Here is an 18,317-nt window from a genome sequence, read left to right as displayed (position 1 = left end):
AGGAGATATGTGGAACCCCCCCCCCATATAAGGGGCCCCTGACTCAGCACTTTCTGCTCTTTCCATGGCAAATGCAGCCACTGCTCAACCCTCTCCAAACCACAGGCACCAACAACAATAATAATAATAATAATAATAATAATAAGTTGTTCACTGTGGAGCCCAGCGACAGGGATTCTACTGTCTATGACACAATACATATTATACACATACCTACTACTCAACACACCCTGAATATTCTGCCTGGGGAGGGGGGATTGTAGGAGAAATCAGGAACATTATAGTCACACAGATACAGCAAAGATCAATACACATTCCCTGCACTTATCTTTAGCAGTTTAATGTAATGACAGGCTTCATTCAGGAGCCCCATAATGATATAACTGTACAAGCCCCTTCCACCCCAAATTCCTGTGAGGTTGGCTCACCCCCCGCCCCCCACTGAATAGGGCCAGGGACAAGTAGATTTCAAAGGCTTCCCATATAATACATGGACTAGTTATGCATTGGTTTCCCTACAACTATAATAAAGGAACAAACTCAGTGTCAGAACCAGACTTCTGGGGCCCCCTCTATGCACTTGTCATCTATTACATAGAAAGATAGATACATAGCTAAATATATAACTGAAAGATAGATGGAGAGATAGATGAGAGAGAGAGAGAGAGAGAGCGAGCGAGAGAGAGAGAGAGAGAGAGAAATAGATGGAGAGATAAACAGATGGATAGATACAGTACTAGATACAATAGATAGACAGAGAGAGAGAGAGAGAGAGATTGATAGATATTTGCAGATGAGGGCAAGTGACGATGTCCATCTAACACCATGATAATGTAGCTTGCATAGAGATTTACTTTTCATTTGCTTTATTATTTAATTGTACACCATCTTTATGAATAAAAACAACTTATATATTTAAACCTAACTAACAACTGTTGCAATGACTGATTATCTTGCACCCAAACATAATCTGTTACCCAGCGTTCCTCCGTAGATGATATAGAGAGATGATAGATAGCTAAATAGATAGACAGACAGACAGATGATAGAGGGAGATGATGATATATAGACAGGGCCGCCATTAGAAATCATGGGGCCCCGTACAACAAAATTTTTGGGGCCCCCTGGGCCCTGCCCACACTGACGACCAAGCTCCACCCCATATGCCGCCCACTCCACATCGCAGTTAAAAGACCACACAGACATCAGCGCTAAAAAAGTAACCCCCCCCACACAAGTTATAAAGGGCCCCCTTATAAAAAATTGGGGCCCCAAAAAAAAAATGTAAAAAGAAAATGTTTTTTTAAAAAAACATTGGTGGCAGGGGCCCCCTTATAAGTTAAAAAAAACTTTTAAAACATTTTCAAAAAAAGTTTTTTGAAAAAAAATAAATAAATAAAAAAAGTGGCAGGGGCCCCCTTACAAGTTAAAAAAAATAGGGGCCCCAAAATTTTTTTTTTTTAAGAAAAAAAATTAAAACAAAAAAAAAAAACATTGGTGGCAAGGGGCACCTTACAAGTTAAAAAAAAATTGGGGCCCCAAAAAAAATGTTTTACAAAAAGATTGGTGGCAGGGGCCTATAGAATATTAAAATAATACATTGGTGGCCAGGGGATTAAAAAAAAAAAAATACACAAACTGGTGTTCAGTAGAATTCAACTCATGGCTTCAGTACTTCAACTTCGCCTCCTTTCGTGACTTCGTGTCTTTGCGCTGCTTCAGGACTTCGGCTGTTTTCGTGACTTGGGGTCTTTTCGGCGCTTCGTGACTTCGGGTCTTTTCAGCGCTTCGGGACTTCGGCTTTTTCCATGACTTCGGGTCTTTTCGGCGCATCGACTTCAGCTTTTCGGCACTTCCGTATTCGGCAACGCAGAGGGAGGACATACGGCTCGGGCGCTCGTAAGGGGATCTTCAAAAAATGCAGTGCTGCCGGGGCCCGGTACACTTGTCCCCCCTGTCCCCCCCTGATGGTGGCCCTGTATATAGATGACTGGTAGATAGATACAGGGGAATGTAATAAAAGTTGCAAAGAGCAAAACTATTCACACCAATAAGACTAAAAATCCACATCTCGCAATGTAATATTGTTCCTTAAACTGTTATTGCATTGCGAATTTTAATTGCGCACTCATAAGAAGTGCTTGAAGGTGTCGTAATCTTTTGGAGCAAACATAACGACTTTTTCAGTAAGAAGTTTTATTACATTGACTGCGCAAACTATAAAATTCGCAAACGGTCTTTCACTGTCGGAAGTGGTCGCTAAACAGTTTCCGGGCTCGCAAAAGCTATATTCAATTCGCACAAAGCAAAATTTGTTCACGCAAAGGCATAACTTTTCGCATTGCGAATGGTTTTTCCGTTAGCGATTTTTATTACATTCCCCCGATAGAGAGATGTAGCACTAGATGATTGATAGATGATAGATAGATAGATGATAGATAGATAGATGATAGATAGATAGATAGATAGATAGATAGATAGATAGATAGATAGATAGATGACAGACAGATAAAGAGATGACAGATAGACAGACAGAAGGAGAAATACATGGAGAGATAGAGGATGGATAGAAACAGTATTAGATACAGAAGATAGACAGATAGATAGATGATAGATAGATAAATGAGAGAGAGAGATGTCCATCTCTCACAATGTTAACGTAGCTTGCATAGAGATTTACTTTTCATTTGCTTTATTATTTAATTGCACACCATCTCTATGAATAAAAACAACTTATATATTTATTTACCTAGCAACTGTTGCAGTGACTGATTATCTTGCAACCAAACATAATCTGTTACCCAGCGTTCCTCCATAGAGTAGTACAAGCAATTGTGCATCTCAAGTGGCTGCTGTTTGCTCTTTAATTCCTTTATACAGTAGGACTCAATTATTTTTGCCCTGGGCTCATGTGCAAGAGTGTAAGGAGAGCAATATTGAGCCCATTGGCACAGAGTACTTGTGTCCCTGGCAATGGTCGGGCTCTGCACTTGGCTATGGTATTGTGAGTGATGTGTGTGGTATTTTGTGTGGTATTGTGTACAAACAAGACATTTGATAGACAGACAGACAGACAGATGATAGAGAGAGATGATAGAAAGATGACAGGAAGATAGACAGAGAGTGTAGATATATTTGTGAGAAGGATTGCCCCCCCCCCACAGGTAGCCATTCAAGACCAGATTTACTGTTTCTCTAGTATACAGACACCCAGCCATTCAGATATATCGGCGTACAAACAGGGGTGGCCGCTCTTGTTGTACATAGTGGAGCCCTACAATGCAGTAGAGTGCAGTAAGTAAGAATAATGTGTTTGATAGATATAGTAGAGTGAGATATTGGCTATAAGGCAAGATGGCAGCAACAATGTTTTCTATTTGGAGTTCTCCAACCTGTAGCCTTTAAGTTGTTGTTGAACTATAAACAGGGTCACCCTCCACCAGACACAGGCAGGAATTCCAACAGGGGTCTGGTCAAGAAAGCGATGGGTACAAGGTAGGATATGACCGGATCTGGGGAGGGGGTTAGGCAGACTGGAGGCATTGCCAGGCAGGGATGTAAGGCCCCATGGTTCATTTCAGCATCCATAAATATAGTTCCCAGCATCCATTGACAGCCTTTGGTTGGTGCTAAAGGGCCATAGGCTTGACAATTCCACTTTAATAATATGTTTTGACCTTGGGCACTGCCACAGCTAAAGACAGGCCTGCCTAAAACTGATAAATTTATCAAATAGCATAATAAAGACATTTCTTTGCACAGTAGACTAGTGAATGTTCCCTGCTCATTGGTTACTAGAACTCAAGCAAACTTTTCACCTGTTAATCCCAAGGAGGTCCAACTTGCTGTAAGCTATGCTGTAGCAGCTAACTACTGCTCCTGTTTGCTCCATTACCAGTCACACCTTACAGTATTGTTTTGTAATGAAAATGCCACCAACCATCTACCAGGGCTATTGGCCAGAGCTTGGAGTCAGGTTTCCTTATACCAGTAAGAAACTAAATCTAGAAAAAATCCAACAATTTAAATTTTAGCACATGGGTCTGAATGTCCCTTCTAAATTTAGGCAATTTGGTTGTATTATGAGCAAAGCATTCTAGCAGTGAAAAGAGGGCACGACCTATGGAGGTACTTTGCACCCATTTTTCGCACTTAAATGAGGTTTAGGACACACAAAAGAACCAATTTTTTAAATATAGTCTATAAGAAAATCAATGGTACTTTGGCTTGTGTCCTGTTGGCTAGCATCCCATAAACACTCAAAGGTGTTTACAGAACGAATATTGTTTTTATTCTACTGTAAGTGATATTCTGACCATTTTAACTCAAATTTAACTACCCAGTTAATGTTCTGCCAAACTACCCTGCACAGCATTTATAAATGTTTTATCTAAATAATCTGCCATCTGTTTAGAGATGAAAAGACAATATCATATTAATGAATGTAATACTGAGCTGCACTGTTGGTTTAAGCTTTAAACCAAGGGACAAAAAGAGATCCCTATCGCACGTTCAGCGGGGCTTTTCTGCTCCAGATTGAAAGCAATGGCTTTTAACTGCATTACCTGTTTGTGAGAGAGGCGGCTTTGGCAGCGGAGCCACAGTCGGTGCCCTGAAGGAAGCGTGTTAATGTCTAACTACGTTTCTGGTACAATTCCGCTGAAAATTGAAGCACTCAAGATCAATTACTGGGACTTTCTGCAGGGAGAATGCTGGCTTCTGTATTGCAACATAAATCCAGTCATTTGTACTCACTGCTTCTCTAATATACAAGCAGATCCTCTGTGAGAGCCCAATAACTGGCACAGGAACGGCTAAATATCATTTCCTTGTAGCCTTTTTGGGATGCAGGGAGGGTAAACATGTTCATGATGTGAATGGTGTGTAAACATGCTGCTACAGGTATGGGACCTGTTATCCAGAATGCTAGGGACATAGGGTATTCCAGATAAGGGGTCTTTCTCTAGTTTGGATCTCCATAAATGAATTGTATTCATTGAAATATGAGTTTTATTGTTACCCCTTCTTCAGCAATGGACAGCAACAGGGATATTTTGTTCTCCATTGTCTTCCAGAGAATGTTGATTCAGAACTTACTCAAGACCTGGCCAGTTTTTTTCAATAATCTAGGGGTTTGGTGGAAGGTTCTTCAGAAACCTACACTAATTCACCAATAATATCTTTGCAGAGAGATCGAGGTTCGGTCTGTAACTAAAGGACAGTCAACACAGATCCATTGAAATATGAATTCTATTGTTACCCCTTCTTAGACAATGGATAGCTACAGAGATAGTTTGTTCCCCATTGTCTTTCACAGAATGTGGGTCAGAACTCACTTGAAGACATCCCCAATTATTTTCCATGTTTAATAACCTAGGGGATTTTGGTGGGAGGTTTAACAGAGTCCTACACTAATTCACTACACTAATTCACCAGTAATATAGTTGGTCCAAAACTACAACTAAACTTCAAAAGTGAAAAGGTAGTCAACATGGATCCATTGAAATATGAATCATATTGTAACCCCTTCTTCAACAATGGATGGCAACGGGGATATTTTGTTCTCCGTTGTCTTGCACAGTATGTGGGTCAGAATTTATTCAAGACTTCCTCAATTATTTTCCCTTTTTAATGACCTAGGGGTTTGGTGGGAGGTTCTACAGAGCCCTAAAGTTGGGAAACAAAACATGCATAAAAAATGTTCCTGGGAATGGCAAATAACTGCTGTGACCATTGGTAAAACCTATGTGGACTGGCAGCCTAGAGGAAGCTCCGTTTGGCAGTACACCAGGTTTTTATGCAACTAAAACTTGCCTCCAAACCAGGAATTCAAAAATAAGCAGCTGCTTTGATTCCACTGGGAGCAACATCCAAAGGTTGATGAGCAACATGGTTCTCACTGGTTAGGGATCACTGGCCTAAGGGGACCTTGAAGACTTTTTTATTTTCATCACCTCAAATTCTAGGAAGTAGGTTTGTTTTTTGGATTATCTAGTTGGTATCAATGAATTAGTGTTAGGTTTTCATTCACAAAGGCACGTACAGTATATTAGATGCATGACAGCTGTGCAAAGCAACTGCTGATGAACAGAAAAGTATGGACTAGGTTTAAATCAATCAAATAGTTGGCCATGTGCGACTCACAGTCATGCTGATATTTGGTGAAGCCATGGAAAGAAATGGCTCGTCTAGAAACATCTGGTTTTAACTATTTTGTATGTCAGGTTTTGCTTTACAAAACTAACCCTAAAGTCACAAAAATGGCCTAAATGAATCCATATTCCAGTATATCTCCCAGTAACCTGTAGCATAATCGGGACATGCAAGGATATAATGACTGACTGAGCCAAAAAAGCACATTGTCCATGTTGCCATGATGAGCAGTGGTTTCCTAGATACCACAACATGCAAAGAAGTCTAATAGAGGAACAGTATACAAATACAATGTATTCGGTGTCAGTGGATATTAATAATGTACAGTTTGTCATAATGAGCAGCTTGTTAGATTCAGGAACACACAGGTTTTTGTGATTACATTTCATTCCTAAATTAAGTGATTCCAACTATACACAGTGTGTGACTCATTGCTCAAGGTTTTCTAATGTGGAATCTTTGAGAGGATCCAGAACCTAATTCAACGCCATAAGATATTGTATCGTTGACTCTGTCCATGAACATATTAATGGCAGAAATGTGTACTTGAGGCTTTAGTGAGTCATCAGTTAAAATCATTCTTTACAATGTGATTAAAGTCAAGGTTTTGTTAGACTTATATAACATTTGTATTGGATTGCACTGTTGCTGCAGATACGCTTTAATTCCAGTTGGTACAGGTCTGAATGAGACACCTGCCCATCACACTTCCATAGAGTGCTACAAGTCATTTGGACCTAAGGTTTTTTTTTCTTATGGAAGATAGCTCATAGTACAAGTTGATCCAGGGGCTGGTCCCATTGCATCTTGGAGTCAGGAAGGAATCAATTTCCCCCTCTGACGCAAATTGGAGAGGCTTCAATTTGGGGTTTTGCCTTCCTCTGTATCAAATAACAGTTAGGCATGTTATAAACCTGATGGACCTGTGTCTTTTTTCAACATAACTTACTATGTATCATCTGGTTTGTCAGACCATTGATATGGGGGCACATTTACTTAGCTCGAGTGAAGGATTAGAATAAAAAAATACTTCAAATTTCGAAGTTTTTTTTTGGCTACTTCGACCTTTCGACTATGACTTCGAATCAAATGATTCGAACTAAAAATTGTTTGACTATTCGATAGTCGAAGTACTGTCTCTTTAAAAAAAACTTCGACCACCTACTTCGCCAACTAAAACCTACCGAGGACCAATGTTAGCCTATGGGGAAGGTCCCCATAGGCTTTCTAACCAATTTCTGATCAAAGGAAAATCATTCGATTGATGGATTAAAATCCTTTGAATCGTTCAATTCGAAGGATTTAATCCTCGATCGAACCAATTTGCCCTAAATCCTTCGACTTCAATATTCGAAGTCGAAGGATTTAACTTCGAGGGTCAACTATCGAGGGTTAATTAACCCTCGATATTTGACCAATAGTAAATGTGCCCCTATATGTTCTATCTTCTTGTCCAGGAGGAAAATCCAGATTATTTGTTATGGGATTCATAATAGTGAAGGATAGGGCTACAATTGTGATTTCAGGTCCTTCAGTTAAGTAGTGTTATGAAAACTGTTATGTGGTTACTTTTAATTAGTTAGGGATTTTTTTGTATATAAAAAAAAAAAAGTTGTGCAGTGGTTGTGTTTAGTCTCTGTCTGTCTGTTGCCTGTGCAAATATTCAGAATAATTGTTTAGATTTATAAATTCATATGCAGGGTAGTGCTATTCCTCTGTTTTTCTTGGGTCTTATTAGGGTTTGGTAGGAAATGCTCAGTATAGATGTTTGCTTTATAAATTGTATAAACTTACATGTCCTTAAGGTTGTCTGGTACTTTAGTTTTATTTGCATTTCTTCCCAACACATGATACATGGCAGCCAAGAATAGTCCCTAGAAAAAAGCAATGGCCAGAGTGCTACAGAAAACACCAGGACTGGGTTTAGGTAGAACCATGTGACAACTGATATCAGTTCATAGTTTTAACAGAGGTTTATGATAATACAGTAACATAGTTAGGGCCCGACTGTCAACAGAAGAGTGGTGGTATAGCTAGCAAGAGCCAGAAGAGAACAATTAGACAGTCTATTAACTGCAGCTTCAATGATTTGCATTGCTTATGGTTTCAGTCTAAATGCTCTATGTGTACCCACCTAGGGAACACCGAGGTCTGCATTACCTAATTAAAACACATACTTTTTAGGTACTTCTTGCTGCATGTCTTTGGAAAAAAACTAGAAACCACCCTTGGTTCACATTTGTCCTATGCCAATTATGGATGGTCTTCCTTCTATATGTGAGGCTCCCCCACCTTCAAGTCATGCTATACAGTAAAGCCAAGTCTGAACAGATAAGAAAATGAAGACCCGAATGGAAGTTTTTTTTTAGTATAAAATCAGAATTTTTAGAAGAAAAACTAATTTTTCAAGATTTATGATACCCTGAGGTTGCAAAAAGTCAGAATCCGAAAATACTCCATCTTCAACCTGTCGAGGTCCTGTAGAAAGTCAACGCAGAGGTCCTATTTGCAATTTGAAGATATTGTCTGTTTTGGGGTTCGTACGATAATCTGAATATTTTGGGCTTTTCTGCTGATTTCACGAAAAATTCAGCCGTCAAATCCAAAAAAAATCAGAGTTTTCACTAAACAATATTAAAATATTAAAAAGTTGCGGTTTTGGTCGATCCGCTTTTTTCATGGTTTTTCAGAAAACTTTGGATTTTGATAAATATCCCCCATAATTTTCACTGCATTGCAGCATGTAAAGTACAGGTATAGGATCTATTATCCAGAGTGCTCAGGACCTGGGGCTTTCTAGATAATTTGAATTGCCATACCTTATGTCTACTAAAAAATTAATTAAACCAAACAGAATTTTTACATTTCATTACATCTTAATTGGGATCAATTACAAGCAAATGTCGTCTTATTACAGGAAAAAAGGAAAGGAAATGATTTTTAAACATTTGAATTTACAATTGAGTCTATGGGAGATGGCCTTTTCATAATTCAGAGCTCTCTGGATAACGGGTTTCCAGATTACAGATCCCATAACATTTGGAATATTTTTAGGGCTGACATACACAACTTTATTGATGATGGCACTAGGGATAGAGTATCATGGATCATAAGGGGGATTATCTCCTGTACATCCTAATAGCCAAAAAAATGCCACAGGTCTAAAGATTATGAAAAAACAGTAACTGATTGTGAGAAAGAATGTCCTGGTAATGATGGATATAAAGGGTTGTTGTGCTTTTATATTTCTTTCTGAGCTTATATTTCAAATCAACCCATTTTATATCAATCCGATAGCAGAATGATTGTTACGTTAGCTATTTCTTTAATGATATTTTTATATTATTTTTATTGCATATGTTTCCCCTGCACAGGGGCCTCTCCTATTCATCTTCCAGTCTGTCACTTGAAGCCGGTGCTTCTTTGCTGGGGTCAGTGACCCTACAAACCACACAGCAGTTTAAATGGCAAACTAGAAGGATACAGAACAAGATGAATCATTCAAAGCTAAAGAGAAAGGACTGTGGAATATGAAATATGTTAAAACACAAAGCTGAGGCTTTTTCAGATCAGACCTATATCCGAGGTCTGATTCATTAGTTAAAAAGGGTTTGTTTAGAATGTAAATCCATCTGTGCTTGTTACTAAATCCACTTGTGTTCATGAGTCACTGGCAGCCGCCCCACTCAATAAACACTGACAAAACATCAAACAGCTTATTTGTGGCTCTGAGTTCAGCAGAGAGATTTATTTAAGGGGGCTGAAAATACACCCACCTTTGTGATATGCGCCTCTTTATTATTTAAAGGGGTGATTCGCCTTTATGTAAAATTTTAGTATGTTATAGAATGGCTGATTCTAATCAACTTTTCAGTTGGTCTTCATTATTTATTTTCTATAGTGTTTTAATTATTTGCCTTCTTCCAGTTTTCAAATGGGGGTCAGTGACCCCATCTAAAAACAAATGCTATGTAAGGCTACAAATGTACTGTTATTGCTACTTTCTATTACTCATCTTTCTATTCAGGTCCTGTCCTATTCTTATTGCAGTCTCTTATTCAAATCAGTGCATGGTTGCTAGGGTAATTTGGACCCTGGCAACCAGATGGCTGAAATTGCAAACTGGAGAGCTGCTGAATAAAAAGCTAAATGACTCAAAAATCACAAATGATAAAAAATTAAAACCAACAGAGGTGGAGCACCAAGGTCATTGCTAAGTATTTGCTCCACCCACACTCTTCCAAATATAAAGGTGCAATACAAGAATTTAAGGGGGTTATTTATTAAAATCCAAATGTTAAAAACTCTTAAAAATTTAGTTTTTCCTATAAAATCCGAATTTTTAGTGGAAAAACAAAAGCTCAAATTTTTCTAGATTTATTATTCTGCATATATGATTATTATATGCTGCAAAAAGTCAGAATCAGAAAATCCAGCATCTCAGACCTGCTGAGGTTGTATATAAGTCAATGGGAGAGGTCCCCTATCCTATTTGGAAATTTCTGTGATCTGTGCTTGAATTAGGCAGACTATTAGATTTGACTATTTTGGGCTTTTCGGGCAGAAATCCGAAAAAATTCTGGCTTTTCGGAAAAAAACAAAAACAAAAAATAGTATGATTCGAGTTTTCACTCGATTTTATCAAGTTTTTCCCAGATCCAATTAAATCTGTTTTTTTTAAAATAATAAATAAGGTCAAATGGATTCTAGACTTTTTTTTTTAAAAAAAAAACATCAGAAAAAATCTGATTTTGATATATAACCCCCTTAGTGTTATATGCGCTCAGCTGAAAGTACCTGCCTATGAAATCATCACAGCGCAATTGCAGTCTCTGCACTAGTCCCCCCCCTGTGGCCCCTCCTGGACCCGCTCCTACGCAAGCACAGTAAGCACTGGGGAACGAGGGCAGACAGCATCATAGGATCCACCTTAGGCAGCCAGGGCCACAGTATCCCCCCTGGTCAATGGATTCCTTGCTAAGACCCTTCTCTTGTGCAGGTTACATATTCAGCCTATGACTAAGTGCCCGAAAGGCACGAAACGTGCAATGCTATGCTGAGATGTTTTTGCTAAAATAAATACTTTTTAACCGCATCAACTTATGCATACCTCCCAACATTTTGGGGAAAAAAAGAATGACAATTTTTTTGACCACGCCCATTTTTGTGACCACACCCCCATATTACCATGTTCATTTTACTAAATTTGGCAGGTTATGAAAGTTTGAACATATTTCTGTGTTTTTTTTCTGTCATTACAGTTTTGCTAATGCAGGTGAATTGCCCTTTAAGCTGTGAGTAACTTTTCCCAAGGAACCTCCTTATCTAAAGTGCTACAATATCATTTGTTATCTCAAAATTGTTACAAAAGTATCTTATCTGAAGCTGTGGCTGTTCTGGGCTCTCTGCCAAATTAAGTTAGAGACATTGTTTATTTTTCTGCCTGTTCAGTGCAGAGAAAAATGGGACTTTCCAGTACAAATGAGGGACTGCGGGTTGAGCCGTCAAAAGAGGGACTGTCCCTCTAAAAATAGGACAGTTGGGAGATATGACTTATGGAGTGTGGTCCGGTTTTTGCCAGCTCATTATTATTTATTTACACTTTTATGTCCCCACATTGGCTGTACAATATCTATTCTTGCAGTAACATCGCAGCATATTCTGTTGTTCAACACATTGGATTCTATTGAGCCAAACACCCTTTCTCTTTCACTCATGGATTTGATATAGGGTTATGTTAGCACAATGGCAAACCCATATAACACTATGGGGTATATTTATCAAAGAGTGAAGTTAATAGTGAAGTTCCGCCACCATAGTGAAATTTCGCCACTCTCCATTCATTTCTATGGGATTTTTATAGGCGTATTTATCAAAGGGTGAACTTTCACCCATTGATAAATACGCCTTTCAAAATCCCATGGAAATGAATTGAGAGCTGCGGAATTTCACTCTAGTGGCGGAACTTCACTCTTTGATAAATTTACCCCTATGACTAAAGCTCCCCATAGACGCGATGATTCTTCTTGCCGAACGACCGATTTTAGGGAAGCCCGACCAATCCTTCGAAATTATCATGCGGTTAGTGGGATTCGAATGATCGTACATTTTACGATTTTTCGGCCGACATCTGTCAGGAAATTGATTGGCCAGGTCAAAAAATCTTTGTCGGCCCCAGTGCAATCTATCTATGTTTGCAGGGCCAAGCTGGCAGCTCCCCTTTGTTTTCCTGGCAAATTGGTCTTTCTAGTTGATGGTAAATTCATACGATCGTACAATTGTTCTGAGAAGATCGTGGTCTCACGATCAGGATCTGATCTTTTAAAAATCTCAACATCTATGGCCATCTTTACACTAGTGATTTTCACACATACTGAGCCTATTGTGCAACACTTGTTGCTGTTCAGTTTTAAAAACATTATTGCTCTATAAAGGTGGCCATACACTATAAGATCCGCTTGTTTGGTAAGGGCATATCTCGCAATATACCCACCAAAGGCTGGGCAATATTGGGCTAATCTGATCTTTAGCCCTAGGGCCAAACAAACCAATTACAGCGATGGGAATGGGCTGATCAACTTGCCAATGTGGTCCTCGATCACAGGTAATTGTACAAATACACTGGCACTCACAGCAAGTTCAAGCATGGAGGTCCCTTGCGTCTTTATTTGTAGAAAAGTAATGTTTCAGGGCTATACCCCTTTGTCAAGCATAAAACAGTGTGTATGTGAATTAGGGATGCACCGAATCCAGGATTCGGCCGAATCCTTCTGTCAGCCAAACCGAATCCAAATCCTAATTTGCATATGCAAATTTAGGGCGGAGAAGGAAATTGCGTGACTTTTTGTACCAAAACAAGGAAGTAAAAAAAGTTTTCCCCTTTCCACCCCTAATTAGCATTTGCAAATTAGGGTTCCGATTTGGTTCGGTATTCGGCCGAATCTTTCAAGAAGGATTCAGGGGTTCAGCCGAATCCAAAATAGTGGATTTGGTACATCCCTAATGTGAATACAATTTAACACCCCACAAGCAACATGATTGGTTAATTAACACATTCGCACAATTAGTCCCAAATAGCGCCACACAGTGGTAAAAAAACTTTTTGAATTAGCATATCAAAATTAGAAAGATAACATATCGTATATACAATTAATAGCCCAATATAAGGTGCATAAATTAAATAACCATAAAAAAATATAGTGAAAAGTCCAAACGATCAAAAAAAGTTTCAAAAAAGCTTTAACAAAGCTTTGATCTAATTGATTAACTTTAAGTCTTTTAGCAAAAAATTCGGAAATCTGGACGGAGAAAGAAAAAATTCTAAGTCCCGAGACAAGCAAAACATGATCCTCCAAAGATCAACCTGGGACTTGTAGATAGGTGCAACAATGTATCCAATTTGGAAAAACCCCATACTTATTACACATTGTATTGGAGCAGTACTTATCCATCAGCAACAAAGTTATATACAGACTGTAACATTCATTTTTCTCTTACCCTACAGGAGGGGAATGAGAAGGGAAAGTCTATCCCTGCAGGGAATTCATACAGCCTGGATATCTTGATTATCTGGAAAGAGTGGAATAGTAAATTAATTACATAGGTTCACAAATAACATGACATATTAAAATCTTCGTTTAGCCCCTTTGGATGTCTAGATTGCAACAGCCATATCCAATAGCATTCATGTTGCAAAAGGCGCTTCTTAATGTCATGGCCCTTTTCCAGTACTTGCCATCTCAATTGAGATATTCTACGACCATGATTAAAAAAGTGTTTTGCTAACAGTGTCTCCTTTTTAATTTTTCCAACAGGCTTAGCCTTAACTCTCGGGTCTGTTTTTATTTCAGGAGGTGGGGATTGGTAATTCCATATGGTGGATTTGTGCTCGTTGAGCCTTACCTTTATAGATCTACTCGTTTGGCCCATATAAACCAGCCCGCATGGGCACTTAATGCAATAGATTACTTCCTTCGTGTCACATGTAAAGAAGCCTTTGATATCGTGTTTCGCGCCATATTGGGGATGTACTACACTAAACCCAGGGATTATGCCATTGCAGTGCCCACAATTTCTACAGAGATAAGTGCCTTTGTTTAGTTTGGATAGCCTTACCATGGGGTTTTCAATAGTGTCAGCCTTTGATTTTAGTAACTCCTGTATGGATCTACCCCTTCTGTAAGAAAAAACTGGAGGTTGTTTAAATAAATGCCCAAATTTAGGGTCCGATTTAAAATGCCCCAGGATAGTTTTTTTGATGGCCTTATTGTTGGTATCAAAAGTGGTTATAAAAGGGGATACGCTGATTCCTGTTAGTATTTTTTTTTCTTCCGGGTATCCTCCCTTGGAAAAACGTTAATTTCATCGTGAATGGCGTTTAATTCAGTTACATTGTATCCCTTTTCAACAAACTTTTGGACCATCTTAACAGATTCCTGTTCATAAAGGGCCTCAGAGGAGGTAATACGCTGAACACGAAGCAGTTGACTTCTTGGGAGACCCTGTGGATGAAAACTTTTAAGTGATTATTCCGGTCAGTAGGCTTACTGTATATGGAAGTCACGAAGGAATATACAGTAACCTGCACATTAACATCAAGAAAATGGAATTCCTTGGTGTTGGTTTCAAGGGTGAATTTAATCGTGGGATGTACACTATTTAAATATAGCTAAATGTCTGTAAAGCTAAGATTCTAAATTGGTCTAAAGGAGCAGAATCAGCAGCTTAAATCTGCCCGTGTCAAATTTCATATTGTGTTTTTGGCTCATGGAAAAAGCAATAAAGCTGTGCCTCTTATTTAAAGGCAGCTGAAATCACACAATAGTTGTACAAGGAGACACGAGTACACAAGATAAGTACTTAGCTATTTCCATCAACCTGAAGACTGAAAGCAACAAATGGTCATGGAAAATGTTACATTATGCATAAACCAGCTTAAGCTGGGGCTTAACACTAAACTGCAAAACAGAACCAAATGGTGAAAGTAATTATGTTCCTATTATGCACAATGTTCTCGCAAGTTAGGGTGCAGGCGGCAACGGGTACCTTCAGGGATGGCACTGGTCTCTCTGCACCTTGTGCTGGATTTTGACCCTCACGTTGGAATTGCCGGTATAAAGTTTAACCTGCCGCGTTTGTTTCGTAAAAATGCATGGGGCTTTTTCTTGTGCACATTACATTCACTTAGGGTGAAGAATCTTTGTGTTGGTGCTGCGGCTGGTAATGATTCATTAATCATGAATAGAAACCTGTGTCTTCCCATCTGTTGCCAATCCGCCGGGCCGTGTACTGCATCAATCACACTCTATTTAGGAAAGTGAATTGAACTTGTTGACACTTACTGCCCTTTATTGCAATGCTGAACCTACAGCACCGACACCAAGAGCTTCCTGCAATTATTCCATGCATGGCAATTACATTGTAAGGCCACAAATGGCCATTATGGATTTATATGGATGTGACAGAAGATGCCTGTTTGTATCTATGAATTACACTTCCCCATCTTGAAGATAAATGATAATCCAAAAAAAACCTCAAAGGGCTTCTATACATAAGAATGCAGTGGCAGGATCCAGGTTTCTTGGAATAGACTGCAGAAAGAAGCAAGCAATATATTGGTCTTAAAAAAAAAACTTATTTATTAGGTATTTACTAAAGTTATTTTCCCTGCAATATATATTATAGTCTTTATACACTTTTCAGCTTACACTTTCATGCCACAGCATGGGAATACAATACTTTTTGGTTATACATATTCACTACATATCTGGTCCTACCAATAATACTTTCAATGATTTGGAATGGGAGATGTGGAATTCTCTCCCTGTATCAGTGGTACAGGCTGATACATTAGATAACTTTAAGAAGGGGTTGGATGGTGTCAGTGCCGGGCAAGCTGACCAGGCGCCCTAGACGACCAGGCCGGTCCCCTCTGTGCGCACCTCCCCCGCTGAACGCAGATCGCCGGAGGGGAGAGGGAGAGTGCCGGAGGGGAAAGCAGCAAACATGGACTAGGGGTAGGCAGAAGACGGGTACCTGCCCAGTAAGCCCCTTTTGTTGTGCCTTAGGCATGTGACTCTTCTGCCGACCCTTAGTTCTGGCCCTGGATGGTGTTTATCAAGGGAGGGAATACAGGGTTATGGAAGATAGCTCATACTACAGGTTGCAAATTGGAGAGGCTTCAATCAAAAGTTTTTTTTTGCCTCCCTCTGGATCAACTAGCAGTTAGGCAGGTTATATACAGACTTAAAAAGTTGAACTTGATGGACGTGTGTCTTTTTTCAACCTAACTTACTATGTTATCTTACTTTGATTTCCACACTGCAACAAACAAACAAGAGAATTCAACCCTTTAGCAAAAAAAACGCACCCCACCCCACGTATACCCCCCTCCCTCCACCCCCAACCTAACTGCACCACCCTGGGGGAAATGCCCCTAACTTTTTACTTACCCCTCTGTGCAGATTCAGGCATCGGAGTACACCGCAGCCATCTTCCGGTCTTCGTGTCTTCTTCCAGCATTTCAGCAATTTCCATCCATTTCGGCACATGCACAGTTGTTGCAAACTGGTAAATTGCTCCAATTGTGCCGCTTCACCGGTCTCCGTTTCAGCTTAAGGTGGCCATAGACGTAACAATTACGATCTTTCTTGGAAAAGATCTTTCCAAGAAAGATCGTTCGTTTCAATACACACGTGTAGAGCTGAATCGTCAGATATAAAGGTAGATATACGGGAATAAACAATAGAATTCTACCTATATCTGACGATTCGGCACTAACAATGGCCGATGTTTGGGTCCCTTCAAAGGCACCCGATCAAAATTTTCCGTCCAGCCCGATCGACAAGCCGACCGATATCCAAGTCTTCTGCCGATATCAGTCGGCTCTTTTTCCACCATACACGCAACGAATATCGGACGAAAATTCGTTTCGTACGATATTATCTGTGCGTCTATGGCCACCTTTACTGAAGACCCGGAAGACGGCTGTGTGGAACTCCAATGCCTGAATCTGCACAGAGGGGTAAGTAAAAAGTTAGGGGCATTTCCCCAGGGCAGAGGAGGGGGGGGTCTATATGGGGTGGGGGGTAGTGTTTTTTTTTGCTAAAGGGTTGAATTTTCCTTTAATATTAGTTGCTGCGCGCTGCGTCTGCATCCGACAGTCGTCGGATAAACACTGCGACAATTCTATCTCTTACCTTATTTTTGTCGCATGCGACAATTCGCATGCATTTTGTCACAGCGCGTCGGATCGCGACAAAATTGTGGAGTCCTACCCTAAATTTAAAAAATGTACATCTGCATCTCCATCTGCCCTACGCATTTCGCACCCACTTAGGGCACTTAGTCATGTCCCCCATAGGCTAAAACTGCAATTCGGCAGGTTTTAGATGGCGAATGGTCGAAGACGAATTTTTAAAGAGACAGTGCATGATAAATTTTAATATTCGAATTTTCGATTTTTTTTTTCAAATTCGAATCGAATTTGGACTCTTTCCTAGCCAAAACGGTGACTTGTAGCAAAGGTTAAGGATAAGGTTCAAATCTTTCTCTCTGCGAATTTAAATGAAGAGCAATTTCATCAAGAAACCCCTGAATAGGAGACTGAATAACAAGTGAATGGAAATGAAAGAATAAGACATTTATGATCCATGTTAATACTTCAGGGGAGGCAGGCGCATTGACCCCCCAGCATAGGTACAAGATAAATTGAGAAATACAAATGACTGCAAACGTTTCTCCACGAAAGTACATATGAAATGATTTCATCGTTACAGACAAACATGTTTAACCTCTGTTTTCCAACGTTCCACTTTTAACTTCAGATGAGTAAAATCTGCATTTGTTTAATGAGGTTTATTAGTTGGTGGGAAGGTTTTCCAATTAGAAATAAGATCCTGCAATCACTGAGAAATATTTCAAACAATTTCGAAGTAGAAGACGCTCTGGCTTCCTCTTACTGACATGTTAATTAGTCTGTGATTAATATAGGTGTTTGTGTGACGACTTTTATCATCTGACATCCATCAAACCCGCTGCTATAAATACAAGGTTGGCTAATGATATCAACATATCTATTCAGTTTGAAAGATGTGCCATTATGTTCTGCTTAACAGTTATTATTATAGTTACATTTATCGATGGCAACAAGACTGTGCCGAAAC

Source organism: Xenopus laevis, chromosome 5S (genome assembly GCF_017654675.1).
Source record: "Xenopus laevis strain J_2021 chromosome 5S, Xenopus_laevis_v10.1, whole genome shotgun sequence".
NCBI lineage: Eukaryota > Metazoa > Chordata > Amphibia > Anura > Pipidae > Xenopus > Xenopus laevis.
Note: the sequence above shows the minus strand (reverse complement) of the source record.